The sequence below is a fragment of the Palaemon carinicauda genome, unplaced genomic scaffold (genome assembly GCF_036898095.1).
Source record: "Palaemon carinicauda isolate YSFRI2023 unplaced genomic scaffold, ASM3689809v2 scaffold104, whole genome shotgun sequence".
Taxonomy (NCBI): Eukaryota; Metazoa; Arthropoda; class Malacostraca; order Decapoda; family Palaemonidae; genus Palaemon; species Palaemon carinicauda.
In genome coordinates this window covers 187218-197074 of record NW_027168527.1, presented here as the reverse complement: position 1 = coordinate 197074, position 9857 = coordinate 187218, and positions in this window count along the sequence as shown.

The following is a 9857-nucleotide window of genomic DNA, read 5'->3' as shown; positions in this document are numbered from 1 at the left end:
CCTCCCCTGAGCTTGTATATATACTGTGATTATACTTACCCCCCCCCCCCCATCCAAGCCATGAAGCATATAAATAATGGACCGAGATACGATTGGGCCCAGTACAGTTTTAAACCCCAGTTGGTGTTCTGATCCAGTAACAGAAAGGTATCAATATAAAATAACCCGAAAAAAATGTTTTTTGACGTAAAAAACATAACACAAAAAGATGAATTGGCTTTTTTGCAAGAGAATAGCAAACAAAACCTATCATCGCCATTCAACCCAATTCTTTTCCACGGGGAAAATATGGATACTCTAAAAAAAATCCTTATAAGCACTATAATGGAAGAAGAGAATTCTAGTCTCTATTTATGGTGCATTAGAGAAATTCATCTCATTAATATATTAAACGAAAACACTAAACACAATTCAAGAATGACTTCTATACTATATTTTATAGAAGAAAAGGCCATACAACTAATATCACCAAGAGATGTTGGTTCTCTGTATGGGGTTTTTTCGCATTTGTACTCGTACAAAAAGCGTCTTTGTAATGAGATTTTATTTCTAACTAACGCTCTTAATGTTTTTCTATTTGGTTTAAAGGCCCAAGTATGTTGTGATTTACAATTAGCTGCGTCTAATCAAATACCAGAAGCCACTAACACAGAAAATGACAAGAAAAATTTTAACGAGTCTCTCGAGGCCGGTGATCGCTTTAAGGCCGTTCAATATTTGGGTGCTGTTTATAGAAATATTATGGGCCTAGAAAATAATGAGGATATTTCTTCTCTGTGCCCAGATAATATAAGTACACGGAAGAATAAATTCCTGGAATGATTCAAACCTATCATAATTAAGGAAATTTGTGATCTAAAAACTGAATCACAAAAATCCACAAGCAAAAGACTTTTGGAATTGTCCATTTGGTATAGGTTCAATTATTTCAATAACCGACCATATTTTTCTGGGCAATTTACAGCCCTAACTTCAATAATGGCTTCATTGATGGGTTTTAAATTGGATCCAAAAGCAATGTAATCTATATGTTCAACGTCACTAAAATACTTTGGTAATATCTGCACCACTCGAATAAACCCACAATTTTCTTGGGAAAACGATCACCAATCCATAAGAAATTACATTCGCACAAATAAACCTTCATGTAAGCCAAAGTTCTTGGATACTTATTGGGAAAATCCAAGTTGGAGGAAAAATCACCATACCATCTTAAATGTTGTTAAAAAAAGACGACGCTCATCATCCTCGCCACTAATAACGAAAAAACAAAAAATGGTTATAGTAATATTATAAGAAATTTGCATCCACAACGGAAATACCACTCCAATTCTAGGGACAATACTGACATTGCACAAACGCATTAGTGTTGGGTGTGCTACATAGTGTAAAAACGGGCCCACAACTACAATTAACTCAAATGACACCAAATTATTCGTAAAAACACAATACTGATCAAACGATGAAGATTTGGACCTACTAATCATGAAAAGGGCAATGTCCAGGCAAAACTTCTAAGAAAAAAAAAGCATTCTACGTTTTTGTGACATTAATGAATTTGAAAGTAATACAAAGTAAAAAGAAAATAGACTGATTGCTGCTACCTTTGAAATTTGGTATTTTCGAAGAACGCTTCAAGTGGTTGAAGATAAAAATAGCCAAAAAACACTGATCAAATATGCTGTCACTACAAGTGTAAATTGTTTCTCGTTAAAATGTTATTATATAAGACAAATATTTCCAGCGCTGTATTATTTTACTTATTATTTAACGTCAGCGTTTTTTTTTATGTTTTTTTTTTTTTTGAAAAATAAAATGCTTATGGTTATACACAAGTCTTCATTTATCCATACGGGGCTATTGAACCCGTATCATCCTAGTGATCATATATGAAATCACCCACAATATCTTTTGTTTCTTCCTATTTAAATCGTCATTTTGGCTATACCAGTGTGTTTCTAAATCAATTTTATGCTCAAATCCAAAATTTTATGAAAAAAATTTAGTTAATAGAATTATAGGGGGTAATGGGTTGGTTGATAATGACCATAAAATTTTTTATCCTAGATTCATAAGTTTTTGTAAATTAATATGTTAAAAAGTATAATGCTCAGATTGTGCGTTTCTATTTTTCACACCAACAATGATTTTATAACCAATTAACAACTCGAAGAAAAAACGAATTTGTAGTAACATTAATGATTATAAATAGATATATATTAAAGACAAAAATAAACCTAACATTTCTCTTTTTAATAAAAAAAATCTCAAGAAAAGATTAAGGAAAAACATAAACCCCCAAATGAAAAAAAATTGTACAAAAAAAATCTTATTAATAACGCCAACTTTAATGAAGACGACGATGATGATTACTATTCTTCCTAGTGTATGAATATTGGTGGCTTGTATGAAATTTTGTTCATAGGATTACTGTTTTCTTTTATATTATTTTTTTGGCTTTAGTTATTTTTGACTAACCACACAAAAATATAGAATATTTTAAAATCAAACTTAAAGAAGAATCAGTAGAAATTTGTGGGAAAAATATTTTATTTATTAGTATATTATAGCCAGTAATATATTTACTTATTTTCTGACTTGGATTTATTTTTAGATTAGTAACATTTAGAATGTCATTCAATGATACACTGGTATTCTTAAAAGAGTTAAAGTAATTATAGATAATGGAGTTAGTTTGATATATATTATAACTCGAATTTTTCAAAAATAGCACTTGGCCTTTATTTCTACAAATGGGGTATGTTTCGTTACCAGGATCAAGGGTGATATCATATAATGATTCATTAATTTTTTTTAAGAAGAATAACTCATATGTTTATAGACATAAGGAAAGTTGATGTATATTTTGTCCCAGACCCGTTATGATTGTCAGAGAAGAAAGATAACCAACCACGCCGATGTGAATACCAACAAACAGCTCGGATATACTACTCAACCGCAAGAATGACGAAATATAAAACTTCATCATATCCAGTTCATCGTAAATTCGTAGAGAAAAAATATTATCGTTGAACTGCAACGCCTTTCCTTGTATTTCCAGATTCTGGTAATAAAAGAAAAATTAGAATTTCGGATAATGTTTACGAATTCTTCAACATAAATCACGTTAAAGGCTGGGAAAATATTCCCGAAGACAATTATGTTTTATCATCGGTTGTTGCCGTCGATATTGATAATTTTTATAAACGAAAAAAATGACTCAAACACTCAAAATAGAGGTTTACGGCAACTGCCATACAAAGTAAAAAGAAGTTTGAGGACGGTGTTTTAAATTATCGTATAGTTGAAGACAATCACTTGGTGGATGAACTTTACTTACATAAATTCAAACAAACCGGTTTAACAGTGTTAGATAATCTTAAAGAAAGTAAGGTAATTCAATTCTATTGGAATAAAAGAAAATATGTATTTGAAAATATCAAAATTATTCCAATTGAATAAACTTTGTATGTTATGAAATAGATGTTTCTCAGAAAATTATTTCGGTTTAATGTTGGTGGGGGCTCAGTCACCAGTCATCGCGCCAGCCTACGAAAGGCAGTCGACTAGATTTAAATGTATTTTATAATAATACAATATATATTTACAAATGTAATATTATTAAAAAAAGCAATTTCTTGTTCATAGAAATATTTTTTGAACTAACTGATAACAAAGAAGCTTATTTTTTTTTTAAATCTCAGTTGATTATCAAAGTAAATCATAAACATTTAGGGCCACCAGTATTCCATATGTAGTATAGATTCTGTTATCGTATCCAACATAAATAGATTTTGTGTAGTGTGTAAGTTTTATGATTGTATAGCCATAAAGAGAAATTTCGCTTATAAGATTTTTGCGTGTATTTAATGCTATATCAATAAATGCCTTTTTATTCATTCCGTTTAAGAATCTCCCCAAATAATTGCCATAGATGGTCAATACTAAATCGCGAAGCATGAGATCTGATCATTTCTTTAATACTATTATGGATGGGGATTTATGGTTATATTTCCTTTATAAAGGTTAAATAAGAAGAATCTTTATTAATGATTGATAAAAAATCCCTACATTTTATTGTTGTTATGCTTTTATATTGCCAAATAAAATGACATAGTTGTTTAAATTTACAAAATAAATTATATGTTTTTAGAGAACCTTCCTTTAATGCCATGTCATACAAACCACTCTGAATTTCGGTAGAATTTAATCCAAATAACGAAAATAAAGTTTGTCGTTCATCGTGGTCAAAATGAACTCGTAGTTTTTGTTGTGAAATTATATTGTATTTTGGGTGAAATAAATGAATTAATTCTGATTGACTAAGTAAAGTCATGGATGGTATTACGTGTAGACAATCACCATCAAAATCTGCATTATTTCCTTCTACGATGGATGTAGATATACCCATACATTGATACTGCCAAGTAGTTTTGACGCTATGAAATGTCATACTTCTCAAATCTAAGGTTGGGTAACGGTGACAGAGAACATATTTAGGACATCCTAGTCTACAATATATATTATACGGCAAAATACATTCGTGAGCATCTAGCTGAAATCTGGGAACGATTACAAGTCTGGCAGATCTAACATATCTTCTATTACAACAGATTGTTCTACTATAAATATAGTATTTTTTCCTCCACCCCCTCTTGATATTATAGATCCATATTTAGTTTTAATATTTTTTATATCAACTTTAGGATCAATTAGTTTTTTAAAGAAGGATATAGTTTTATTCATTTCAATAAAAAAAGGCCATAGGGGGTATGATTTTTTCTTTGTTATTATTATCTGGCACAATTACGTTGATTGAATAGTTTAAGACGTCGGGTTCATAATTCAGTTCATTTTTTGATTTCTCAGACAAAGAATCGTATACACTTTTATTTTGTGTGATACCTGTAATGGTTATGATGAAGGATATGCCTGATTATTACTGGATTGATATGATTTATTTGTTTGCTGTTGTTGGTATTGCTTTTTAAGATGATGTAAAAATTCTTTATAAAAAGATTGATATGTTATCATGCATTTTTTATTTAAAGGTCGTAAAATATTGTAAAAGGTCATTTTATTAAATTGATAGTTATTACAATCAATGTTTTTGGTCTTAAATGTATTATAGCAATTAAAACAAGAAATAATTTTCGAGGTAAAACTAGTGTTATTATACTTATCTTTTTTACAACACAGGAAGCAATTTGAATATCGGCATCTAGGACATACACTAATTGTAATTTTCATTATTTTTTTCATACAAGATTTAGTGATAATATTTTTTTTGTTAATTTCAAAGATTTATATCGATCATGATTATCATATTTTTCATTGGGGGTAATACTATTTTGTGTGTATGAACAATTATGTTTTTTATTAACAATTGTTTCAGCAATTTCGAAATAAGTTTCAATAGATATCGTAGGTATTTTTAAATGATAATGTTTATTATCACCACTAGTTGTGGTTAAACATTTTCCTATAATCACCCCATCTATCACTGCAGATGTGTTTTTTTGTTTTTTGTTGGGAAATAACCAATTGATGTTTCCTTTATTATATTCCATTGAAATATATAATAAAATATATATTATGATTGTTTATTCCATCTAATTAAAATGGGCTATATATATAAAAAAATATTTTTGATAAAAATAAAAAAATGAAGATTAGTCAGAATATAATTTATATCATTAATATATTTTTACTGTGTATTCTAGGTATAATGGTTTTATGTCCTCTATATATTTTTCCCAAATATTATACTGATGCTAATACTAATAAGTATATTGAAATATTAAAGAAATATGAACGATATTTCATGCCAGCTGAATTTGTTTTAATATTATTATTAGTCATTCTTAATGGTGTACATGTGTTTAAGCCTTACATTAACAATAAAAATGACAAAGATGCTGTGACTGATATATAAATTTATTTGCTTTATAAAGTATTAGATTAAAGGGCCTGAATTCATCAAAGCCGGTTAGAATGAAAAAACATTATAATGTTCACCGTAACAATATTTATTCACAAAAAAATATAAAAACACGTTGTAATAATAAAATTCCATTTTGCTAAATTAAAATATTTTAAAGATATCAAAATCTTTCAAGCAAAACTTTTATTTCATTTATAAGTAAAATGTCATTATAAAAGATCAAAACTTTTTTCTTTACTAGGTGCCATATAATTTGGAATTTCACAATATTTACCAATAAAATTATTTGGACAAGCACATTCAAACGTTCTGAGTCCACGAATATTATAATAATTATTTATTTTGGGAACAAGTTCGCCACCATTAAGAAGAGCTGACATTATTGAGTTTTCCTTGGTATAATTATATGCACATACACCAGAAGAACAAACGGGGATAGTTTTTACATTCTCAAAGTTTATTAGCATACAAGTTTTTGCGCAATCTATATCTTCCTGGCAATGAATTATAGAACTATTACAGTTCACAATTTTGTTTTTGGATGATGATAATGATTTTGGTAACTGAGTTAGAGGCATTCCATCCAAATAAACTTTTAAACTTGAATTTTTATTTGAATACAAAAAAGGCTTTTTATCATTAACACCAATAAAAATTATATAAATATTAAATAATAATATTATGCCCCACAATAAAAAGGAGAATCTTAACTGTTTCAGCATTTATATTTTTTAAAATAGATACGGTTAATTTGATCATGCTTATTGATGTTACTGGATATGAAAACCATAACCACAATACTTTATGGAAAAAAAAAGTCTTTGTTTTACCATGTATGGAAACAGACAAAAACGACGGAACTTTAGAAATGTTTTTGAGATTCAACATAACTCATAAACTAAAAACAGAACAAGATAATTATGATAATCTATTTAGAAAATACCCAAATATCAAATTTAATCTTATATATCAATCTGATTTGGCCAAAGATATAAACGGAATTTGCAATGAAAAGGATTTGGTGGGATTTTTTTTACAGATGCATTTAACTTTGTGGATTGGATTTTGTTGGCCAAAATTAAACTTTTATCCTTCAAAGCAAACCCATTTTTCAGTTCCTATTTTAAAGGACGGAAAAATGTGGCAATTGCTGCTTAAAAAAATACTGGACTTCAGAGATGAAACTCCCATTGATATAAATCAATGGAAATATTTTATTCCTAATCCCATTCGATGTTTATTTTGTAATGATTATCCACGAGATTTTTACCCTGGAAATTTTATTGTAAATCCAAATATTTTGTATACGAAAACATTTGCATGAGTTGATAAACAGAAATTACACAAGAGAAAAAAGAAACAAACGATAATAATGTATAGTAAAAATAACAAAATATTAAATTGGCCCTTTTTAACAAAATATTGTGGAGTCATTAATGAAATGAATACCATAAATACTTTGGGTAACATGGCATTTTTTACCCCAGGTAAGATATTTACTGCCTTTTTTTATATCATCATTTCAAAGTTGTTAAAAATTCGGATTCATAATAATATCGTTGAAAATTTAAAAGATTATTATAAGAAAAAAGGAAAAAAAAAAATTTAAAGCACTAGGCATAGGTGTTAATGATTTGATACAAATGCACCGAATCTGCAAACGAAAAAAGAATTATGACATTATTTTAAGCTGTGATCAGAAAGTTATTATTGTCTCCAGAAAAACTATTAGTACTAGTCCTACTACTACTACTATTAATACTACTACTACTACTACTACTACTACTACTACTAATAATAATAATAATAATAATAATAATAGTAATAATAATAATAATAATAAAACAAAAAGAGCATCCAAACATAAAAAAACATCAAAAAAACATAAAAAAACCAAAATTATTGTCTATCAATAACACTAGTGGTAGTAAGAATGATTGATGGTTATCAGCAAATGAAAAAGAAATCTCTTTAATGGGAGTCTTGACCAAAACTGGTGATGATTTAAATTCTGCACTAGATAACGAAGAAACCACAGAAGCTATAATAGTGTGGCTTCATTTCCCGAAATCCCCAGTTAATGATACTAATATTATATGCAACCTATCACAAACCATAAAAAGAGGAGAAATTGACATTGCTATATCACAGACTAGTATTCTTAATAAAGATTATGTAGTTTTAGATAATAATAAATATACAAATGAATTTGATGATTATAATGCCTGAGGAGATAATATTTCCTTTGGGTGGGTGGAAAAAACTGACGAAAGAGAGAGTGATAATAATAATAGTAATAATGCGTTTATAAACAACAATAATAATCTTGATGTGCATAGAATTGGGAGATTTAAAAAAAACGCCCCCACAAATTCCTTTTACAATATTTGCGGAATAGCTTGTTCACTTCAAAAAGTTTTAACCAAAGATTCTAAAACGAAAGAACCTAAATATATAACCAATAGTGAAATAGGTTTCATTGATCTGGTAACTACATCAGACACCCCCAAAAACTGTGGATTGATACTGGAATGTGTGATTGATACAGTAATACCAACATATAGTTTAACAGTTGGAGAAAATACGCATAAATTATTACTAAAGCTTTTTCTGATTGTCCAAAAGTTGATAATCCAGAATATTTGGAAGAATTAGATGAAAACTATCAATACATTTGTGCCAACCAAGTATTATATAAGTTTTTCAGGAAAACACCAGAAAAATTTATCACACCAACAACTAATGTACATAACATCTCAGTTTGGTATATTTAATTACTTTCGAATTGTGCAATATGCATTAAAAAGAGAAGTTCCTTTCATAGAACTTATAGATCCCTCAAGAAATATATTTTAGGAGTGTACCAGTTTTGAAGGTACGTTATTCAAATTACACAGAGATGGGCTTTTTTATTCACCAACCGAATTTCTATATTTACAGCAAGATATTATTGATGATGAACAGTTAGTGGGTTCTTTGGGGTGTACAACAAATTTATGGGGTGGAGAAATGGGAGAAAAATTTAAAATATATATGGTCCCTCTATTAGAATAACACCACACCCTAATAAATGCCATTTACCTCGCACTGGACACGCAGCATTTTCAGTAAAGAATTTTGTAGGAATCTTAAGAAATTCCTTATCAATAGGCCAATTACACCAAAAGAATTTAACCGTGGCTTTTCAAAATACAAAATCATATCCTTCGGAATTTATTGATATTGCAGGATGTTACCCCAAAATATTAGTTGCATCTGGATTTAATAATCAAGAAGATGAGATACTTATTAGGAAAGGGGCAATAGAATCTGGAATGTTTTCAGCAACATTCTATGAAACTGCTGCTGTTAAGATGAATTATAATTATAAAGCTTCTGACGAAAACCCATTCCCAATAGAATTTATACCCGTGATTACAAAACGTACAATACTAAGAAAGAGGCTTCAAGTTGGTATATTTAAACTGAAAAATACTTGTAGTCATATTAATAGCAACCTAAAACTTTCAAATGAACTTTTTTCCAGTGAACTAAAAGTAATAGAAATCACCACTGAGGGGGGGATGGGGATGCCTAGAAAGTCCGATATCTTTGTAGATAAATTGGAAAATGTTGTAATAAATAATAATAATATACGCAAAGACTGGATTTTATCGGTGATTTGGGAAGGACGGGGTAATATTATGGACGTGGACGCCCCAACAAATGATTATTTCCACAATTTGGTATGTTCATCAAAAGAAAGGGCCAAGCTTCGAAGGTCTTTGGCTTTTCAATCTCAAAACCCAAACTATCAGAAATTTCGTTGCGAAATGATTCGCTGCGATAACATAGATATATCACAGTATATGAAGTTATATCTGACATATGCAAGTTTATTCACACCATCTATAGGTGATAAATTACAAACAAC